The sequence below is a fragment of the Eptesicus fuscus genome, chromosome 8 (assembly GCF_027574615.1).
Source record: "Eptesicus fuscus isolate TK198812 chromosome 8, DD_ASM_mEF_20220401, whole genome shotgun sequence".
Classification (NCBI taxonomy): Eukaryota; Metazoa; Chordata; class Mammalia; order Chiroptera; family Vespertilionidae; genus Eptesicus; species Eptesicus fuscus.
The window spans coordinates 31509700-31533726 of NC_072480.1; positions in this window are offsets into that span (position 1 = coordinate 31509700).

Consider the following 24027-nt stretch of genomic DNA (forward strand, 5'->3'; position numbering starts at 1 on the left):
TTAAACATACAAATAATATTTCAATAGCCTTATAATTAGCAATTGAATTTTTTCCTTACTCTGGAATCAGTAGGAACAATTATGATGTACTATAATGATTGGGCACCTTCCCAATCTTCTTCAAAGACTACAGTGTGAGTATCCAAAACATAGTTTATTCTTGTATTATTATTTATTCTTTTATTATTTTATAGATGTACAACTATAAAACTACTTTTGCCCAGCCCCTCTGTTTTCTATTGTTGCCAGGAAACTACATTTTGACATTGTTTGAATATTAATAACCAACTTTAAAGCTTTTGAGTTGTTGCATCAGTCTTCTTTCTGATGGTAACAAGTTATATTTTAGACACTTTTTTAACCACTTGAGTTTACCATGATGTTCAGAATTATATACTTAATCAAATATGTATCTCCTTTATTTTGAAAAGCATTAACATTTGTGGAAGAAATGGAAAATAACTAGGCCAATAAAAAGGTTATTTGTTAGTCAACATGCAACTCCTAGTTATGTTGTGTACTCTGTTCCTTTTATCATTTGTGTCATTTGTGTCATTTTGAAAATCTCTTCAGTTCTAAAATAAGAATATCTGTGTCTTTCTTAAACACTGTTTGAGGTTTTCATGCTGGTTCTTAACATTTTTTCTTACATTGTTAGTTATAAAAGCAATTGTTATAATAAAAGAGTTATAATAAAAAGCAAATATAGTAATTAGTAAATATTGAAATACATTAATTATTCATAAAATCAAGCATTGATTTTTGTGATTTTTAAAAGCTGACTTAATATGCTATTTTAAAATTCTGCTAAACTTTTGTTGTATTATTTAGAAGTGAAAAAATTTCTGGATTAGCACCTATATATATAAAAGCCTAAGCAACCGAACAACTGAATGAATGAACGAACAACTGGTCGACAAGTTGCTATGACGCACACTGACCACCAGGGGGCAGATGCTCAATGCAGGAGCTGCCCCCTGGTGGTCAGTGCGCTCCCACAGCTAACCTCCCGTGGCCCCGATTGGCCCCAATCGGCCCCCATCGCCAGCCAGGCCAAGGGACCCCACCAGTGCACGAATTCGTGCACCGGGCCTCTAGTTATATAATAAAAGAACAAAGAGAATATTGGTTCATTGTTTTATAAATATATAAATCATTTCAATTACAAATGGGGGCTTTATAAGTAAAAATATCATATTCTATAACATTTGTTTGTATGTCAGAGAAAATATATGTCTTAAATCTACTGTAATGGAATTTTAAAATATTTTTATCTGGCTATACATATATTTATTTAGAATAATACATTATACTATGTTAAAATAGATGTTAACATTTTTATCCCACTCTCAATAACATGGAAATTTCACATTTATGCAATGTTTTAAAAATTTACATTTTTTAACAAAAAATTTCAATGATACAACTATTTTTGAGAAGACAAAGAGAGGGAACAAACACATTTTTTCCTATTTATATAAGTTCTCTCATTTAACCAAACAGTGGTCTTCTCAAATGTGGAATTATGCTCACATGAAAAAAATGCATCCTTGGAAGCTCAGAAGATTTAGGTAGCTAACTTAGGAGCCATCAAGCCTTCCCTCTGGCACTCCAGTTTGTCTGATTTCGAAAGTTCATGCTATTTGTACCACAACAAAATGCCCCCAAATTATCTACCATACTTTACGGCATATAAGACGACTGGGCGTATAAGATTTTCCTGGGTTAAAAAGTCGTTTTATACGCCAGAAAATACGGTATATTAGACTATATTGATGGGATTAGATATAATGGATTAGATATATTGGACTACTGTATTTTCCGACGTATAAAACGACTTTTTAACCCAGGAAAATCTTATACGCCCAGTCATCTTATACGCCGGAAAATACGGTAGGTTGCCACCAAATGTACTAATATATTTTTTCTTCCCAGATTAGTATTTGTTTACCTTTATAAAATGTAGAATTGCAAGTTTTACACCATAAAATTTCACTTACTAGTCTTGAAGCCCTTGCAGAAACTTAGCATATAATTAGTAACAAATTGTTTAATATATTTAAGAATATATACGTAACAAGATTCCTTTGCTTTTCAAACCTTTCTATAATTTGAATGTAGAGGGAAGTTTCTGCTTTAACAACAGATTAAACAAAGACATCAGCATTAGTGAAATGGATGTTGTGTCATTAAAAATATCTAAACTGAATTAAATATTTCTTTAAATGAGCGGAAAAGCAAGAAATGCTATCAACCCTCTATGTCTATTGTAATCATAACAACAGAACAACAAAAAATAAATAAAAGTTTAAAATGTCTAAAAAAGAAATTAAAACTATCATTGTCTGAATATGATATCATTGATATAGAAAAGACCAAAGAATCCACAATACGTGACAATAGTATTTGCACTATTACTTACAAAATTTTGATTGATTATAATTATCAAAAGCTCTACATGAGATAGGACACACTGCTAAATATGTGTTAGATCAACAAGGCCAGGTAAAGCTAAAGAAATATCTGTGTATGAAGGTGAACTGTACAGAGAGTTTTCTAGGAAGGTGCCCTGACATCCTGATGTGAAATCGCCCAGAGCCCCTGGGAGGGGGATCTCACTGATGTCTCAGAAAATTTAATTTAGGACCAGAGAAGGGGAAAGTTCTGATTGCTGGGCGCCTGTTGCTGGGCAACCTTATTATTTTGGGTCACTTAGTAACAATTCTGCTTGTTCTTTTCCAAAGGGTATTTTGATATTAAATATCTGCATTTAGTTAAAACCTTCTAAAATTGTACCCTAACACTGAAACTCATAAAAATTTAAATAACACTGTGCCTTTCAAAATAGAATCTAAATAAGACTCAAGGCACATTCACAGAAACCTATATTTGACTGTATTTTTCCTTTAATTTTATTATTTACTATGACATAATATTATTTTTAAAAATTCTATGTTTAATATTCTAATATATCCCCTGAAAGGATATACATTATTTATTTTCTATTTTACGGAAAATATTACTCTGCATGTTAACAGATACTACCAGCTCTATTTGGGGGTGGGAGGAGGAGAAAAATCTTAATTTTAAGGTACTTATACTAAAACATGCATAATATTATAGAGAAGTCTTCCTCTCTGTTTTTCACCTCTGACAATATTCAAATTGTTATTTTAAAAAATATCTTAGAGAATGTTCTTTTTGCCTGGTTGGAGTAGTTGAGCATTGACCTATGACCAAGAGGTCACTGGTTCAATTCCTGGTCAGGGCACATGCCTGGGTGGTGGGCTCAATCTCCTGACCAATGATGTTTCTCTCTCATTGATGTTTTTCTCTATCTCTACCCCTCTCCCTTCCTCTCTCTCTAAAAATCAGTAAAACATTTATAAAAAAACACAATAATGTTCTTTTGGAATATGGTAATTATAACATCAGTTTCTAGAGTCAGACAATATTATAAGGGAAAGCAGCTTTATTTCAAATCTAGATAATCTGTCATGGATAGCCCTAACCAGGTTAGTATTTTTCATGTTGCTTAGAATGGTCATGCAGAGTAGAATGCTCAGGTCAAGAAAGAATTCAATTGCCCCAAATTTTATTCATGACAGTCGTCAGTTATATCATGTTCCTTATCCATTAAACTACAATGTAGAGGAATGTTAATATAAATAGTTACTGCAAAAAAGACAGCCCACCCTTTCAGATGTTTTCTTCAATACACTAATAATTTTCACTTAGATTCTGAGATTAATGGAATTTTGTCTAGTAGGTTTATGTTTAGGATGTATATAAGGGTATCTTTAGAGAGAGAGTCTTATTCAATCATGGTTGCATGTAAACTTTTGAATTATTAATTATTTACACCAGCTTTAGATAGTTTGTCCATTTACAGTGATGGAGAATGTAATCTTAGAATTCATGTAGCGAAACAGTTAAAGAAATGTCAATATAAAACAACTCCAGTATAGTCACTCTCCCATTCAGGAGCACTGTTTTTATATGTGACAGCACAAATTTTATATTTTGTACTTATAAAATGAGATCATCCAATATGTGAACTGTTAGGTCTGGCTTCTTTCAATTAATCTTATCAAGATTTGTTTATATTACAGCACATGTCATTGCTTCCTTCTTTTTTATGATCTACTATAGGCCTAATGCATGAAATTCAGGCAAGAGTAGGCCTTCCTTCCCCAGGCTGCTGGCACTGGCTTCCCTCTGGCACGTGGGACCCGGTGTTCCCTTTGGCACCCAGGACCTGGGCTTCCCTCCGGCTGCCAGCAGGCACCTGGAACCTGGGCTTCCCTTTCAGTCCTGGCTTCATCTGGAAGGTTGTCTGGAAGGATGCTCAATCTAATTAGCATATTATGCTTTTATTATTATAGACTTGAGGCCCAGAACAAAAAATTCATGCATGGGGTGTGTGTGTGTGTCTCCCTCAGTCCCCCCAGCCTGCACCCTCTACAATCTGGGATCCCTCTCACAATCCAGGACTGCTGGCTCCCAACTGCTCGCCTGCCTGCCTCCCTGATTGCCCCTAACCGCTTCTGCCTGCCAGCCTGATCACCCCATAACCACTCCTCTGCCAGCCTGATTGATGCCTAACTGCTCCCCTGCCAGCCTGATTGCCCCTAACTGCCCTCCGCTGCAGGCCTGGTCACCCTTAACTTCCCTCCTCTGCAGGCCTGGTCCTTCCCAACTGCCCTCCCCTGCTGGCCATCTTGTGGTGGCCATCTTGTGTCCACATGGGGGCAGGATCTTTGACCACATGGGGACAGCCATATTATGTGTTGGAGTGATGGTCAATTTGCATATTACTCTTTTATTAGATAGGATAGAGGCCTGGTGCATGGGTGGGGGCTGGCTGGTGTGCCCTGAAGGGTGTCCCGGATCAGGGTGGGGGTTCCCTTGGGGTGTGGGGAGGCCTGGAAAAGGGGCCTGTGGTTGTTTGCAGGCCAGCCACGCCCCCAGCAACCCAAGCGGAGGCCCTGGTATCTGGAATTTATTTATTGTCTATAATTGAAACTTAGTAGCCTTGAGCAGAGGCTAGGGTAGGCCAGGGAAGGCGGAAAGCTTGGCTTCTTCCATCACCGGGGAAACCCAAGCCTCCTGCTTTCTCCATGGCCACAGCCATTTTTTGGGGGGATTTATTTATCTTCTATAATTGAAACTTTGTAGCCTTCAGTGGAGTCCACGGCCGGCCAGGGTGTGCAAGAAGGTTGGCTTCTTTTATCGCCAGGGAAACCCAAGCCTCCTGCTTGCTCCATGGCTGCAGCCATCTTGGTTGGGTTAATTTGCATACTCGCTCCTGATTGTCTGGTGGGTGTGGCTTGTGGGTGTAGTGGAGTGATGGTTAATTTGCATATTGCTCTTTTATTAGATAGGACTACAGGCCCAGCGCATGAAATCGTGCGCGTGTAGGGTCCCTAGGCCTAGCCTGCGATCAGACCCATGTCCACCGCTCCACAACTCTGCTTACCGCTGCCCTGGGATGCTCCACAATGCTGCTGCTGCCCCAGGACACTCTGTGACACTGTCACTGCCCCTCAATGCTCTGTGACACTGCCACCACCCTGTGACGCTCCACGACATGGCTCATCACTGCCCTGCAACCCTCTGTGACGCTGCTGCTGCCCCGGAGTCCAGTCCCCATTCCTGCTCCCCAGTCCCTCTCCGCTGCCACCCAGCCCAGTTCCCATGTTTACCCGTTGGCCATCCAGTAGTAGGAGCCTGCAGGTTTGGGGGAGGGACTGAGAGGTGGTCAATGCACCTCATAGCAACAGGTTGATTGGTTGTTCTGGTCGTGATACCTGGCCTTTTATTATTATAGGCTAGAGGCCCAGTGCATGCAATTCGTGCATGGGGGGCGGGAGGTCCCCTCAGCCAAGCCTGGACCCTCTCCAATCTGGGACCTCTCGGGGGATGTCCGACTGTCGGTTTCGGATCGGGCCAAAACCGGCAGTTGGATATCCCTCTCACAATCTGGGAACGTTGGCTCCTAACTGCTCACCTGCCTCCCTGCCTGATTGCCCCTAACTGCCCCCCCTGCTGTCCTGGTCACCACCAATTGCCCCCTCTGCTGTGCTGGTCACCCCTAACTGTCCCCCCCCGCTGGCCTGGTTTTCCCTTATTGCCCCCCCTGCCGGCCGGGTCGCCCCACACAGCCTGCTGGTCAGTCATTTGGTCATCCCTCGCTAACCCCCCCTGCCAGCCTGGTCAACCCATGCAGCCTGCTGTTCGATTGTTACTGTGTGGGCATTGTGACCAATTTGCATATTACCCTTTTATTAGTATAGATATTATTACATTGTATAGCTATACTATATTTTGTTTATCCATTCATCATTTGATGGACATTTGATTTTTTCTGAATTTTGGATATTATAAAAAATACTGCTATGAACTTTTGCATATAGGTTTGGGAGCATGTTTTTATTTCATATATATAATTGCTTCAATGTATGTCATCTTTGCATAATATTTGCAAAACTACAAAAATATTTTCCAACATGGGTGGATTATTTTATAATTCCACCAGGGATGGTTGAGTTTCAACTTGTCTTACACCTTACCAACATTTGGTATTATTCATCACTTTGATAGTAACCATCACAGGGATGAATGATTCCTATGCTCTTCACATACTGATATAAAGCGATATTTCGTTGTGTCTTGGAATCACATTTTCCCAATAGCTAATGATTTTGAATATGTTTTATGTGAATATTGGCTATTTGTGTATTACTTTTAGAGAAATATTCATTGGAATCTTTTATTCATCTACTGATTCCATTTCAGTACCTGTTTTCATTCTTGTTGTTGTGTTTAAGACCTCTTTATATACTCAGATAGCAGGCACCTGGGACCCAGGCTTTCCTGGCTTCGTTTGGAAGGACGATGGGTCTAATTAGTACGTTCCGCTTTTATTATTATAGATCCTTAGTGCTGCCACAGAGGCAGGAGAGGCTCCTGCCGCTGCCGATGTGCTCCCCAGCTGTGAGCCCGGCTGTGGACTGAGCAGGGCTCCCCCTGTGGAAGTGCACTGACCACCAGGGGGTAGCTCCTGCATTAAGCGTCTGCCCCCTGGTGGTCAGTGCATGTCATAGCGACCGGTCGTTCCACCATTCGGTCGATTTGCCTATTAGCCTTTTATTATATAGGACTAGTGGCCTGGTGCACGAAATTCGTGCATGGGGGGGAGATGTCCCTCAGCCTGGCCTGCACACTCTCCAATCTGGATGTCCAACTGCCAGTGGGATTGTGCCTAAACCAGCAGTCAGACATCCCTCTCACAATCCGGGACTGCTGGCTCCTAACCACTCACCTGCCTGCCTGCCTGATCGCCCCTAACCACTTTGCCTGCCAGCCTGTTCTCCCCCAAGTGTCCCCCTCTGCCAGACTTCTCCCAATTGGTCCCCCTTGCTGGCCTGATTTCCCCCAACTGCCCCGCCACCGGCCTAAGTGCCCCCAACTGCCCCCCTGCTGGCCTGATCACCCCCAACTGCCCCCTACTGCCAGCCTGATCACCCTCAACTGCCCTCCCCTCCTGGCCTGATCGCCCCTAACCATCTCTGCCTCTGCCCCGCCACCATGGTTTTGTCTGGAAGGACGTCCAGAAGGTCTCCCATCTAATTAGCATATTACCCTTTTATTAGTATAGATGATATTTTCCCTCATTCTGTGGGTTTTCTATTACTATGGCTTCTTTCAAGACTTTTAAAAATTTAATTTATTGGGTTGATGTTGGTTAATAAAATTATACAGGTTTCAGGGGTACAATTCTATAATATATCATCTTTACATTAGTCTATGTGCTCACCATCTCAAGCCAAGTTTCCTTCCAGGAGCATCACCATTTATCCACCCTTTACCCTCTCCTACCTTCCCCCACAACTGTTTCCCTCTGATAATCAACATACTGATGTCTCTATGAAGGGGTTTTGTTTGTTTGTTTTGCTTAATTCTTCACCTTTTTCATCCAGGCCCTCTACCATCTCCTCACTGATAGCTGTCAGTCTGTTATTTGTATCTATGAGTCTGTTTCTATTTTTGTTGTCAGTTTATTATTTCCATACTAGGAACTGTGGGCCATGAGGCTGCGGTGGCACAGGGGCCAGTCTCGGCCCATCCTCCATGCCCCTGCCTGGCCCCTCCCACCATGGTCCCCAGTCCCCTCTCAGCCAGCAGCCCCACTCCTGCCACTGTAGCTCCCACGTGCTGACGGCACCGGCCCCACTCACACCTGCTGACAATGCAGAGTGATTAGGTCCGGTGCCAGCCGTGGGTGTGAGTGGGGTCTGTGACATCAGTGGGTGCGAGCAGCAGCTGCTGCCCTGATTGCCCCTCAGGAGCAGGGGGAGGTGGAAAAGCCCTCAGGAGTGATCAGGGCTAGCATCTGCAGCTCACACCCGCTGATGGCACCGAGTGATCGGGCCGGTGCCAGGTGCCAGCAGCAGGTGCAAGCACTGGGCGGGACTGCAGCATGTGAGAGCAAAGAATTTTCAGTAACCATCAGAGACTCGCCCCAATGACAGCAACCGGTGCCCCACCTTGGTCTGGCGCCCCCACTCACCTGCTCCACCATCCCACCACAGTAGACACCCGCCATGTTCCACGTGCACCCCTGGTGGTGAGCGCATCTCATAGCGACTGTTGTTCGATTGGTTGTTCAGTTGTTCCACCATTTTGTCTATTTGCATATATATATATATATACATATATACATATATATATATATATATATATGAGATCATATGGTATTTGTCTTTGACTGGATTATTTCACTTAATTTAATAATCTCCAGGTCAATTCATGCTGTCACAAAAGGTAATATTTCCTTCTTTTTTATAGTCTAGTAGTACTTCATTATATAAATGTACCACAGCTTTTTTATCTACTTACCTACTGATGGACACTTTGGGATGCTTTCAAATCTTGGCCATTGTAAATAATGCTGCAATGAGCATAGCGTTGCCAATATTCTTTCAAATTAGTGTTTCAGGTTTCTTTGGATATATTCCAAAGTATAATTGCTGGACCATTAAGCAGTTCAACTTTTTAATATTTTTAGGTAACTCTGAACTGCTCTCCAGTGGCTGCCAACAATTTGCATTTCCATCAGCAGTACAAGAGGGATCCTTTTTCTCTACATCATCACTAGCACTTGTTGTTTGCTGATTTATTGATGATAGCCATTCTGACAGGTGTGAGGTGATATCTTATTGTAATTTTAATTTGCATTACTCTGATGACTAGTGACATTGAGCATCTTTCAATATGTATATTTGCCATCTGTATATCCTCGTTGGAGAAGTGTCTGTTCAAGTCATTTGCCACTTTTTTATTTGGATGTTTGGGTTTTTTATGTTGAATTTTATACATTTTTATAAATTTTAGATATTAACCCCTTATCAGATGTATCAACAAGTACATTCTCCCAATCAGTGATTTGTCTTTGTATTTGGTTGATTGTTTCCCTTAACTGTGCAAGTATTTTTTAGTCTTATATAGTCCCATTTGTTTATTTTTCTCTTTTGCTTCCCTTGCATGAGAAGATATATAAGAAAAAATATTTCTACGAGAAATTTCAAGATTTTCCTGCCTTTGTTTTCTTCTAGAATTTTTAGGATTTTGAGTCTAGCATTTAACTCTTTAATACATTTTGAGGTGGTCTAGTTTAATTTCTTTCTTTTTTGGAGCATGAAATATCTTTTCCATCCCTTTAGTTTTAGTCTGTGTGTATCTTCTGTTCAGAGATGGTCTCTTATAGGTAGCAAATATATGGTTCTTGTTTTTGTATTTATTTAGCTACCCTATGTCTTTTGAATGGATCATTTAATCCATTTACATTTAAAGTGATTATTGATAGATACATATTTATTGCCATTTGATTCTTTTAACTATGATTCTCTGGTTCTTTTTCCTCTCCTTTTACCCCTACAACATTTCTTGTAATTTTTTATGTGTGTGTTTAGTTTTTTTCTTGTCTGGAAATTTCTTTATTTTTTCTTCAATTTTAAATGACAGCCTTGCTGGGTAAAGTAGTCTTTGTTGTAGACTACTTCAGGTCCTTGCTTTTCATCACTTTGAATATTTCATGCCAATCCATTCTGGCCTGAAATGTTTCTGTTATGAAATCGACTGATAGTCTTATGGGAGCTCCCTTATAGTTAACTGTCTTTCTCTTGCTGCTTTTAAGATTATCTTTTTGCTTTTAAACTTTGGCATCTTAATTATGATATGTCTTAGTGTGGGCTTTTTTGGCTTCATCTTGTTTGGAGCTTTCTGTCATTCCTGGATTTGTGTGTCATTTTCCTTCTCCAGGTTAAGAAAGTTTTCAGTCTTTCTGTTTGTTTGTTTGTTTTTGTTGCTGTTGTTGTTTTCAAGTAGGTTCTTTATCCCTTGCTCTCTCTATTCTCATTCTTGTACCTCTGTGAAGTGGATGTTAGTTTGCTCATGTTGTTCCAAAGACCTTTAAACTATCCTCATATTTTTTAATTATTTTTTTTTCTTTTGCTTTTCTGATGGGATATGTCCTGCTACTTTGTCTTCTAAATCACTGATTTGATCCTCTGTCTCATCCAACCTATATTTTATTCCTTCTAATGTATTTTTTCATTTCAGATATTGTATTCTTTATTTCTCACTGGTTCTTTTTTATGGCTTTTATGGCCTTTTCCATGTTGTTGTAATTCTCACTAAGTTCTTTGTAGTTGTCTCTAAGTTTCTTGAGCACTTTTATAACCTTTTATTTGAACTCTATATCTGGTAAATTGTTTACCTCCAATTCATTTAGCTCTTCTTTTAGAGATTTCTCTTGTTCTTTCATTTGAGGCATGCTTTTTTGTTTCCCCATTTTGGCTGCCTCTTTGTGTTTGCTTCTATGAGTTAGGTAGATGTCCTATGACTCCCAAACTTGGTAGGATGGCCTTATATTATAGGTGTCCTGTGGGATCTTGTGGCACAGTCTCCTTAATCACCTGCACTAGCTGATTCAGGAATCAACCAGTGTGGGTTATGTGGGCCTTCCTGTTGTAATTGAGTGCTATTGGTCAGTTCATGTGTTGGGTCAACCTTTAGGCTGGCTGCCTTGTGTGGGTTATGTGGGCCTTCCTGTTGTAATTGAGTGCTATTAGTCGGTTCATGTGTTGGATCAATCTTCAGGCTGGCTGGCTGTGAGGATCTATCCTGGCCACAATGTACAAGCTTCTGTGCAGGTGCTGATCACATGAAGCTAAATTTGCCTCAGCAGGGTTTGGTGCCTGCCAAGGTCTCCCTTTGGATATGGTGCCTATGAAGCGCATTGGATCCTGTTCTGTTTATGTCTGATGCTGGCCACTGAGTGTGTTGATTCTTGCACCACTTAGGAGGGATTCTGGTAAAAGCCAATATCAGAGGCTGTCTGTGACTGGCCTTGGGTAACCTGCTTGGAGCTACAAAGTCACCCACAGTTTGTGGCTCCCTCTGCTGGACCTGGGTGTGAGCAAGAAGGATCAAGCTGTTCATCAAGGCTGGCTTTTACCAGCACCAGGCTCCAGGGAAGGTCAGCAAAAGTCCCAAAAAACCCTGAGATGTGGTGTCTGCCTGCTAGCTATCTGTCTGTCAAGTAGAGTCACTAAAAGATCATCTGGCAACACTAGGATTACATATAATAGGTTCTCAGTGAGTCACCAGATAGGGGTGAGAGATGTTCGTGAGATCTGTACAGGTTGCCAATGCTGAGCATGAGGCCACTCAGCAAATATCTCAGGGTCTACCCAGTCTAGATGACATTTGTAGTGGGGAAGGGACTTGAGGAATCATCAGGTTAATGCCAGCAGTGTTTATCAGGCCTAAACTGACCAAGATTTGGCCTTGTAAAGAGAAGGTTCTACACTGGTTGAGCATGTGATGAAAAATATTCCCTTGTCCTAGAGCTATATAACTGAGTATGTCCCAGGAGCCTGATCTCAGCAGGGTGGGGCCACTGGGAATTGGGATAGGCAGAGGTGCCAATCAGGCTTGGGTGAAGTTGGAGGGTGTGGCCCCTGCCCCAATGCACATAACTCTGTCACTGACGCCCCTTGAGTTCTGCTCAGACATTTACACCCCAGCCCAGGCAGCTGACTCCTCAGCAGGGCAGGAGCTCTGTAGGATGGGGCTATTGCTTCCCCCTAGATTGGTGCCTTATAGAGGGGCATGCTCCACTCAAGAATGATGGCATCAATACTTTTTAATTTTTTGTCTTTGATTTTTTGTAGTTTGAATATGTGATTTGGATATGTCATTAATTAATTTTGGAAAATATTTAGATAGTACTTAAATATTTATTTTATTCCTTTTTCTCTTTCTTCTTCTTTTGGTAATACATATATATTAACTTTTAAAAACTGTCCCATAGTTCTTGAATGTTGTGTTTCAATGCTTTCTTTGTTTCTCAGTTTGAGAAGTTTCTATGGACATATCTTTAAGCTCACTAATTCCTTTCTCAGCTGTGTCCATTCTACTGATAATCTCATTAAAGGCATTTAAGAAAAAATTCTATTATAGTGTTGTTGTTTTTATTTCTAGCATTTCCTTTTGTTTCTTTCTTAGTGTTTCAAACTTTCTGCTTACATAACACATTTTCTTTCATGCTGTCTGTTTTTTCTATTAGATTCCTTAACATATTTGTCATAGTTAATTTTAATTTCTCATCTAATAATTCCAAACTCTCTGACAGATCTAAGAGGAATGTGGATTTTCCTGTTGTCAGTATAATGTTTATATTTCTTTTGATTCTCATCGGCTTATAGTGTTGTTCAACTTTAATTTTCTTGTCTTCTTTCTAGTTTTTCTACCCACTATTGAAAGTACAGATTCATAGTCTTCAACTATTATTGTTGATTTGTTTTTCACTCCCTTCAATTCTATCTTTAATTTCATGTATTTGTGGATGCTGTCATTAGATGGATACATCTAACATTTATTTACTTTATAAATGTGATGTATTTGTGATGAATTGTCCCTTTTGTCATTATAATATATCAATTTCAATTTGTGTTTTCATTAGCAGTTTTGCCTGATATTAATATATTTCCTCCAGTTTACTTTTGATTACTGTTTGAATGCTATATATTTATTTATCTTTTTATTTCCAACTTTTTTTCAATATAATGTGTGTCTCTTATAAACAAAATATAGTTGGGTATACTTTTAAAAACTTTAACCTGCTATATCTACCTTTTGATTGTAGTGTTTATCCATTTGAATTTAATAATAACTGATACAGTAGAAATTTTCTCTTATTTTGATTTTGTTTTCTATATGCCTTAGGGTCTGCTGTTTCTGCATTCCTCTATTACTCTATTACCACCTTCTTTGGGTTATTTCAAGTGAACACATTTAATCCCATCATCATTTCTTTACAATAGTTCACTATAGTGGCCTCTAGAGTACTATTTTTTATTGCCTTTGAAAATGGTTGGTTTTCAGATTGCTGTGGAGCTGAGGCAGGGCAGATGGGGATAGAGCAAGTTGAAACTCCACAAAAATCAATGTTTATAGTGAGATGAGATTCAGATGATTTTCTTGAGGAAAACTCGACCCCAGTTGTTGCAGGACTTCGATTAATTTCCAGACTTCTGAAGAAGTTTATTTTCACAGCCTCTTCAGAGGAAGTCCCCAATTCACTATACTAGTAATAAGTCTAGGTACCATTCCTCACCATACATGTTTACAAATCTGCTGTGTTATTTACAACACTGTTTATCTCTCTGGTTGTCTTCATTTATTTTGTTTGAGAGTCTTTAAGCAAATATGTATAGGGAAGAGAAAAAAATCATGGTGATAAGATCAAGAGGTCTGATCAAATTAAACATTTTATAGGATAAACTTTGCCTTGATTCACCTATCAAAGCATTATAAGAATTTTCATGAATCTGTCTTATATATATATATATATATATATATATATATATATATATATATATATATATATATATATAAAAGTATGTCAATGGAAAAATCTCCTCTCCAAAATTTCCTTTTGTAAAGAATAGCATATTTATTGTATTACTATAGGAATTGATCTATCACTAGTTTCCATTCCCCCAAAACATGAGATGCACAAGTGATATATCTGACCAATGTTGCCAAATTCTCATGTGTTTAAATAGGTCTAAGTGTACCCACTCTTGAACAGACCCCTATTATCCTATTCTCTTCCCTTCTGGCCATTTAGAGGTCAGTGCAAATGCATTATGGTTTATGTTAAGCACTTACCTTTTCAGTGTAGAAATACTGTCAAAGATTTCTAATGGTTAGAATATATATATATATATACATATATATGTACATACACATACATGTGTATATATGTATATATATGTATATATGTGTATATATATATGTATCTTAGAGATTACATAGAACAGTTACGTTAATATATAGTCTAAGGATATATAATATTTATCAATTTATTCATATGTAAGTTGGACCCTAAGATTTTTTTTTTAAAGCCTTGAACAGTGTAGTCAAAATGGGTAAACCATGATAATGACTTTAGAAAAAGCCATGATTTTCAGAGACAAGATCTTCAGAGGCCATTCCCAATTCTTTCCAGTGTAAACAGTTAGGACTCTAATTCACTTTTTAAAGTAATGAAAAGATAAATCCACTGGAGAGTTCAATGATAAATTTACTCTTTAATGTCTTTATATAGCTTTGAATTAGATCCTTAAGAAAATGTTACCCTGGCTATTTCTTGATTTTTTAAAAATAGACTAAAACCAGAAATAAAAGGTTTATCTTGCAAACAGAAACTAATAAAACATCATCCCATTGTCAAGTCTCCAAATCCTTGTGTACATTTTTAAAAAGCCTTATGACAACAGCAGAATAATACTCAGAATAAAATGATGACCCAGATAAAACAATTAGATTTTCCTACTCAAGTTACTAAACATCAAAGGAAGGATACATTTGATAAAGACCCCTGTAAATATTATAAGCAAAAAAGTATATTGGAAAAACAATTGGTTTGTAATAGCTTACAATTCCGAGAGGAAAGAATTAGTAGTTGATGAATGAATGTTCTCTAAGGAGAATCAAGTACCTAGTTTTCCATTTTACTATTAAAGTCAGAAAAAGAACTTTTTAAAAAATATTAAAGGGCAACTGTGATTGTTAATTTTATGTCAGTTTGACTGGGCTACAGGATGATCAAATAGTTTGGTATGTTTATTAGGATATTATTTCTAGATGAGATTAACATTTGAATTGATAGATTGTGCAAAGCAATTTGGCCACTCCAATATGAATGGGCCTTATCTAATCCTCTGAAGGCCTTAATAGAATAAAAGGCTAGTAGAAAAAAATTCTCTCTCTCTGCCCAACTGTTTTTGAGGTGGAATATCTGTCTTATCCTGTCTTTGGATTTGAACTCAGACTAAAACTTAGGATCCTCTGCCAGCAGTTGCCAACTGGTGGTTCGCGGACCACTGGTGGTCCATGAGGTCTGAATGGTTGGCAACCACTAGAAGGTGGCCCACAGTGAGCAAATTAGTAATGCCAGACCTACCTTGGTTTAATGTAGAGGGACATATTTAAAGACTTAGGGAGATTGAAATGTTAGAGTGCATTTGTCATTTAAGACAGAAGACACACCTTTCACTATTACTATGAGAATTAAATTTGTGAGGAGAGTTCCAGAATCCTTGAAGTCTGTGATGGAGTTTTCTAATAGGCCAGATCTTACAGTGGTGATGACAGTCTCTGAATTGGGAAATTTAAATGTAGTGGGAGTAATTGGATCTCAGTGGCAGGAGCCAGTGGCTGCTCTCAGCCTCCAAAGGCAAGGTTGATGTTACTACAAGGGGCAGCAGAGTCAAAGCAGCAATCAGAGTAGTCTGACTCACCAGACCCTGTGGTGTTGGCTTGCTAATTATGGTGTTCCTAGAAGTAGATACAAAGCCTAATAAGTCCTTACATGACCTTGACTGGTGTGGCTCAGTTAGTTGGAGCATTGTCCTATATACCAGAAGATGGTGTGTTCGGTTCCTAGTCAGGACATATACCCATGTTGTGGGTTTGATCCCCAGCTGAGGCGCATGAGGGAGGCAACCAATAGATCACATCAATGTTTCTTTCTCTTTCCCTCTCTCTCTCTCTCTTTTCCTTCTCTGAGATCAATAACATATCTTATTAAAAATAAATAAATAAAATAAATTCTTACTTGATCTGCATAAGCTGAAAAGTATGAGCTTAAGGAATAAAAATCTATCCTGAATCATAAAAACGGAAGTCATGACTCTTCAATAATTCCCAGACTTAATCCATTTTACCATATAGTCCCAGAATCCTTTGAATAAAGAGGAGGCTGTCCCTTTGAGGAAGGATCCTGGTACACTGCCCAAAATTTATACTGCTAATCTTTCTCCTGGCCTTCTCCAAAGGGACTTAGAGTCTTTTACCAGGATAACTGTGCATTTGGGAAATAAGATCTTTGGGGGACCACTGGACATTGGTTTTGAACTGACAGTAATTCTGAGACCCAAAATGTTATTGTGGTTCACCCGTAAGAACAGTGACTTATGGAGGTGATTGGTTGAATTTTAGCTCAGAGTCATCTCACAGAGTGCAAAGTGATCCTCAAACCCTTCTTGTCATTTCCCCATTGCTGGAATGCATAATTGCAATAGATATTCTCAGATTCAGGCAGATGCAGGCAGAATCCCCACATTGGTTTCCTGGAAAGGCTGAACCAAAGCCACTTGGACCTTCTGGAGTATGTAATTTACCCTAACTTTTACCTTCTAACTGCCAGACAACATTTGAGCCACAAAAACTTTACAGACAACTATACTATTCATTTTTAATATCATGATTTGTTTTCTTCTTTTTTTGTCTTTTTTATTTTGTATCTTTCTTTTTCTTTCTCTTTCTTTTGTTCCTTCTTTTATTTCTCCCCGCCCCCCCCAAAAAAAAATTAGTTTATATGTTTATGCTGCATTTAATGCATCTTTGTAAGCCACTTTAAGTAATTTCTGGGAGAAGATCGGTTTTAAGTAAATAAATGAATAACTGTGTAAAATGTAATTTACATTAGAAACCATTTGATTTCCTTTTTGTCTACTACAGTAAAATTTTACTTTAAAATTATGTAGTATTGAAAGAAAAATACCAGAAAGATATTTTATATTTGAGGACCATAATAAACAAAATAGACTTACAGAGCTGTTGGTATATAAAGTCAACAGCCCATTGAACTGTTGGTCTAGATGCAAGCAGAGAGAAACACACTATATTTTAATTACTACAGAATAAGGACTTTCCCATATAATGAAGAAGACTACTTGCTTGTAAACAAGAATAATATACTCCCCAAACTTGTGATATAAGCCTAAAATTTTCTGTTGCTGGTTGCCCCTTGGGGATACAACTTAAATTTAAATGAAGTTATCTAAGAGGAGATTTAAGTACAGTTGTATACAGTGGGAAATAATTATCCCTATGTGTTCATGTTTCTAGTCCTCAAACCAAGAATTGACACAGATCCTGCTGGCCTAGTGACAGGATCCAAGATATTTTCACTATTACTGAGGGGCAAAACATCTGGGATCATCATATAAGTTTTGATTCTGAACTGGGGACTTCAAACAGCTGAGTAGAGACAACCATAAAACCAAAGATAAACCAGTTTCACTCAGAATGATGCTGCAAACCCAAGTTTAAAAATTCTAAATTAGATATCTAAGAAAAAACATCTAGCACTAGAAAGGCAGCCACCAAAACAAACAACTACATAATTAGTTCATGCTTTTAAGAATTTATATTGTAAAATAAATAAAAATGCTTTAAATAAGAATTTATTGAAATTATCTCCAAAAGAAAATGATAAAATAATATGAGAAATAAAGGACAAAATCATGTAGAAAGAAAAACCCGAGGATATAAAAATAGAAATCTTATGGAAAGCATAGTAATTGAATTCATAATATAGTTAATCAAGGATGCTGGACATAAAATCAACCTTTAATGAAAAAAAAATTTGATCCACTGCAAAAATAACCAATCTAGAAATGAAATAACAAGTAAAAATTATATTCTTCATAATGACAGAATTTGTAAGCTACAAAGAAATAAATTGTATAAACACTATTTAAACCTTTGAGGAATCAAACGATAAACCATATTAAAATAGATAAAAGAGCATAAATAAATTGAGGCATAAAATCACAATGAAATAGAAAACTCAACTTCAAAAAGATGTCAGTTCTCCATGGAATTAATTGATAAATGAAACTCCATTCAAAAATTAAATAATTTTGTTTGTTGATTGGCTGGTAAAAGTTGTCCAGCTGATACTAAAGTCTATAAAAATAATTAAAAGAGACTTCTTTTTCCACCTCAAATAGACTAACAAGGACTTGATTCATGCTCTTTCTGAAACAAAGACAAAATAGCCAAAACATGTTAAACAACAGATTTCAAAACACTAGATAGCAGGTAACAAGGATAGTGATTGTGAGAAATGAGAGGCAAACAAAATTACCCCTATGATTGCCCAACCTTTCTTCCTTGAGAGGGTTTTCAGGCCATGGCACACATAGAAGCATGGAACAGACTGAAAAATCTCAGAGGGAAGGCGGGGGTGGATGGAGAGAGATTAACCAAGGAGCTTATATGCATATATGGACACAGACAATAGTTTGGTGAAGGCCTGGAGTGTGTGTGTGTGTGTGGGGGGGTATGTGTGTGCAGGCTGGGGGGGGTATAGGGAGGAAAGGGGGACACCTGTAATACTTTCAACAATAAAGATAATTACAAAAAAAAAAAAAAAAGGAATGCAGAGAGAGCCCAATAGACTTTCTGATCTGAGGAGAGAGGGCTGAGAGTTCACAGAGACCAAGGTGTCAACAGTGGTACACAGATCAGAGTAATGGAGAGGAGATAGACATCCAGAAATCTGCACAGGCTACCTCTCAGGTAATTAGCTGAATATTGATAAGTGCATATGTGTGAGAAAAATACACGAGGCTGGAGAAAGAGCTAAAGTAAAGCATTGGTGGATAGCGATCTCTTAAATCCTAAGGTGCCTGTGACCATGTTTCTGGGAAGTGTTTTAATAACTAACTTTAACACAAGAAATAAAATCTAGTGAGCCAACGAGGGTGGCTCAGTTGGCTGAGCGTTGTCCAGTGCACAGGGCGATCTCCAGTTCATTTCCTGGTCAGGGCACATGCCTGGGTTGGAGGCTCAATCCCCAGTAGGGGGTGTGCAGGAGGCAGCCAATGGATGGTTCTCTCTCATCATTGATGTTTCTGTCTCTCTCTCCATCTCCCTTCTCTCTCTATCTAAAATCAATAAAAACATATCTTGAAAAAGTTTTATAGCCATTCATTTATTATTCTACTGAAATACAGGATGTAGTAAATGTAAGTTTACAGTTATCCACATGGAAGATACCAGTAAAACAGTAATTAATAAATAATAATACAAGAATAAACTCTTGTGTTTAACATACTCAAAACTATACACTTACTTTTGCTCCACCCTGTATTTCAACTTGTAGTTCACTATCTGCCACCAAATCAAACAATATATAGTCAAAAGTTTACATATGTTATGCTGTTAGAGTAAAATTGGTATTGGGGAAGAAAACTAAAATAAATTACAATAGTACAAGAGCTCTTTGGGAAACAAATTATAGATAACGTAAAACAAGAAAAATAAGCATAATCAATCTATTTATTAGATTATGTAATTTATTTATTTCTGAAATATAATATTTCCAGTAGCTCTTTGATAGTGCCTGGGAATTCTGAAATGCACTTTTTATTGGATTCATTTCAAATGTTTCATTAGGACTAATATTATTCCAAGACTTCTTATTTTGTCTTCAAGTGATCCCTCTATCAGAGAAAGTAAAAATTTTACCACTTGGTGGTGCTGGTGGATAATATAAAAACAAATTATTCCTGTAGCCTAATTTGAGAGAGCTGGTTATGGTGAGTTAAATAAAACTGAAGGAAGGACAGCTTCATTCACCTCTGTCATCCCCTATTTTTCATTTCTTCTTTTGAGATAAAGAGTATAAATTAGGCAGAATGGTTACTACTGATGGCTTGGGTCCTTGCTAACTAGCAAAAAGAACAGAGATCTTTAACACAAATTTCATGGCATTAGAGATTGATGATTAATGAGGCTATTATTTTCCTTTTTAAATCATCCCTGCAGCAGTATGCAAGATTGGTTCAATTACACACTTTATTTTTATCCTCTCAAAAGGACACATTTTTGTATGACCGTTCATATTTTTACCTAGCATAATGACCGCTGGGTTTTACTATTCTGTTCTTGATAGGAATGCAAGTATTTTAACATGTTACTAAATGTTTTTATACTGAAATTAATAATAAATACATATACATACTTGAGTAGTGTTCAATTATAATCAATGTCAGAATATTTTCAAATTGAGTGACAAGCAAATGGCTCAGTGCCGTTTACTATTTATAATGATTGTTTGAGCCTTGCCTTCAGAAATATATTGCTTTATCAAAAACAAGCTCTCCTAAAGTGGTGACAGCTTTTCATATTTTTTTGGCAGTGTTTTTTACTTAGTTTAACTTCAGGTTTCACATTTTAAAAAATGCATGTATTATATAATTTTTATAAAGTGTCGGATCATGTATTTGTTCAACCACATAAATACAAAGAAGAATTGTGGCACTGATACATATTTTTTCTACAATCTATTAACCAGGTGCAATTCCATGAATTTCTAATGTCCAGAGTTAACCTAGCCTACAGTGCTCCACAGGGGGTGTGAGATGGAAGAATTATATGGGAAGGATTTCCAATGACAAAATGAAAGTTTTCAGTTTTTACTTCACTTCAAAGAATAAAGCTCAGCAGATACACATTCTTTGTCACATTGATAGGCAGATACATTATTAAGATCTTTGACTGGAAGGCAGAGCAGCTTGAGGATCCCCAGTTCTGGTTCTACATACATAAAAGACTAAGCAGTTAACCCTGCCACTGAACAACTGTTCTACACACAAGGCAAAGAATGAACCCAAAGCTTATTTGTAACTATTTGTCTATTCAAACTTAGGGTTATATACTACATGCATGTTTTGTTTTCATGAATACTTTTTATTATTTCAAATGCAGTTGGTAACAATGAGGGTAGTTAGGGGGGCAAATGATACACTACTAAATGCATGCAAAAACTAATACAACAGCCTACAATTCTAAAAGCCCACAGGTGTAGATAGAATCACTCATCCACTTTTTCTCATACAACACATAATTAAAATGTGCCATGTATGTTCATTATCAAGATCTACTCAGAATGGATTAAAACAAAGTTTTAGTAGGCTGCCTACTGTAAAAATCTGAAGTTTTGTCAAAATCCTGTTAATATAGAGAAACTTATTTTTAGCCTTATTGTGGAATAGCTTTATTTTCCAGTAATAAACTTTTATGTTGTTACTCTTTTTTTAAAAAAATATATTTTATTGATTTTTTTACAGAGAGGAAGAGAGAGGGATAGAGAGTTAGAAACATCGATGAGAGAGAAACATCAATCAGCTGCCTCCTGCACACCCCCCACTGGGAATGTGCCCGCAACCAAGGTACATGCCCTTGACCGGAATCGAACCCGGGACCCGCGAGTCCGCAGGCCGACGCTCTATCCTATGAGCCAAACCGGCTTCGGCTATGTTGTTACTCTTATACTCTGTAGATACAGCAAAGAAAATAAGTATCCTTATTTGATTAATTAATCTTAGCTTTCCTTCATGTCACACTTTTTCTGCAAGTCATTTCTTTCCATCCTTCTTCTTAATTATTTTAAGCATGATAAACAAATGACACAAATGAAACAATAAATAAACAAAAAAATTACTCCCTCCTAAGTAACTGGGCATTATTTTCCCACCTACCACAAGTAGGTTATATCCTTTGTGTGTTAGAGAATAGAAACACTGGGTTGTAAGTCAAATGAAATCAGTATAGTCAGAGTTCTACTATTGCCAGTTGTGAAATTGTTGGTCTACCACTTTAACTTTCTGGGATGGAATTTTCTCATTTATAAAAAGCAAGTTGTGGCTACTGAGAACTTGAAAGTTGGCTAGTCTGGACTGAGATGTAAGAAAGTTTGAAATACAAAACAGATTTCAAAGACTTATGTGAAAAACAAAAATTTGAAATACTTATTAATAATTATATGTTGATTCCATACAAAAATGATATTTTGGACATGATGGGTTAAAAAATTAAAATCATTTAAATCTGTTCCTTTTGATATTCTAATATGTTGATTAGAACATTTAAAATTACATGCTTGGCTCACAATTTTGGCATGCATTGTCATTTTATAGGACAGTTCTGGTCTAGGAACTAAAATTTTAAGGGTGTTTTTGCTCATAACAGAAAATCAGATCCCAATGAACCTATATCAGTTACTTTAAAGATGATATATTTGTTATTTCAGAATATTTACTTTACTGTTTGAATGGATTATTGTTTTTTTTTCCTAATGAAATGTTTCTTTCAAAATTTCAAACTTGTATTGCTCTTTGCATTCTTTAGATTAAGAATCAAATCACTGGCACTTTCTTAGTAAAAACTATTCGTATCTATGAAGTGGATCCTCTTTTGCTCATGATACAGTTTTGCAGGAAATGCTGATAGCTGTGAGCGAGGAAGGACACCTATTTAAGTCAATCAAAGCACCATGTCAGTTTATCCATCAATTATAAAGCATTCTCAGATGTACTCCTCCATCCAGAGTCTTGACTAGTAGATTTGGATGCTAATGGTACCAACAAGCAAAATTTTCCAACATTAAACTATAGCATGTAAAAATACTATAATAGGAGATGTTTTAAAATTTGGTGATGAGTTTCTATTAGCCTGCCATTGAGAATCTGTAACACTGTGAGTTAACCCATGTGTCCTTTATCAAGACCATATAAAATAAATGTGTTGTGGTTTTCCCTGGATTGCTCCTTTATACAAGCAAGAGATTATTTTAAAGGATACCTAATTCTCGAGTCAGAAAAAATCCTAATGTCCCTATTCTTTATATAGAAATGTCTGGCTAAATGTTTGTAAAACATCTCTTTTTTAAGTCAGTGATTAAAGTGAGATACCTTTATAGCTAATTATATATGTTTCATACTTAAAAATCATTTATTCTCAAAGAAACTTCTTTTGTTAGGTTGTAGCACATTCAATAACTTCATTTGTTCAAAGCATAGCAAAAGTTATTCTCATAAAAATATAGTTTCATTTGTTTATATATGTATATATACTTTGATTGATTAAAGGCAGTGTTTATTAAAATAGAAATCAGCTGTTCAAGTGTGTATTCATCTTGGGGGGACATCCTGTATATGCATTCATTCTGAAAGTGCTGCCAACTTCTTTCTCTCTGTAAGGCATTGGGCTATTTACAGTACCAGAAAATAAGCTAAAATCCACAAGATTGGAAATTATTTTCTTAATAGTAATTCAGATGAAGACTTTGGATGCAATAGAATCCAATTAAATTTCTGTTTTTTATTGTGTAAAGAAAAACTAATGAATGTATATATTGAAAAATGTCATTAAAAATTCAATAGTCTTAAAATTGAACTCTCTACTATTGAGTTATACTTGTTTATTTGTATATTTTAGGGTAACAATAGAGAATGACAACCAGAACAAATTGAATTATTTTAATAATGGGACAGAATTGAAAATGCCAGAACATTATAAATAGACTTCTATCATGTTTTTCAAAACTATAAGGGAAAAATAATCCTATATAATAAAAGGCTAATATGCAAATTGTTCCCTCCACTGAGAGTTTGACTGGGAGTTTAACCAGGGAGCAGGGCTGGCCTGCCAACCGCCCATGGCTTCTCCCTGGCAGGCACCGCCCCTGATTGTCCCCCTACCCTGATCAGGGGTGGGGCCAGCCTGCCAACCACCTGTGGCCCCTTCCCCTGGCCAGGGACAAATTCATGCACTGGGCCTCTAGTAAATAATAAACATTTAATGCAGCATTTTAAA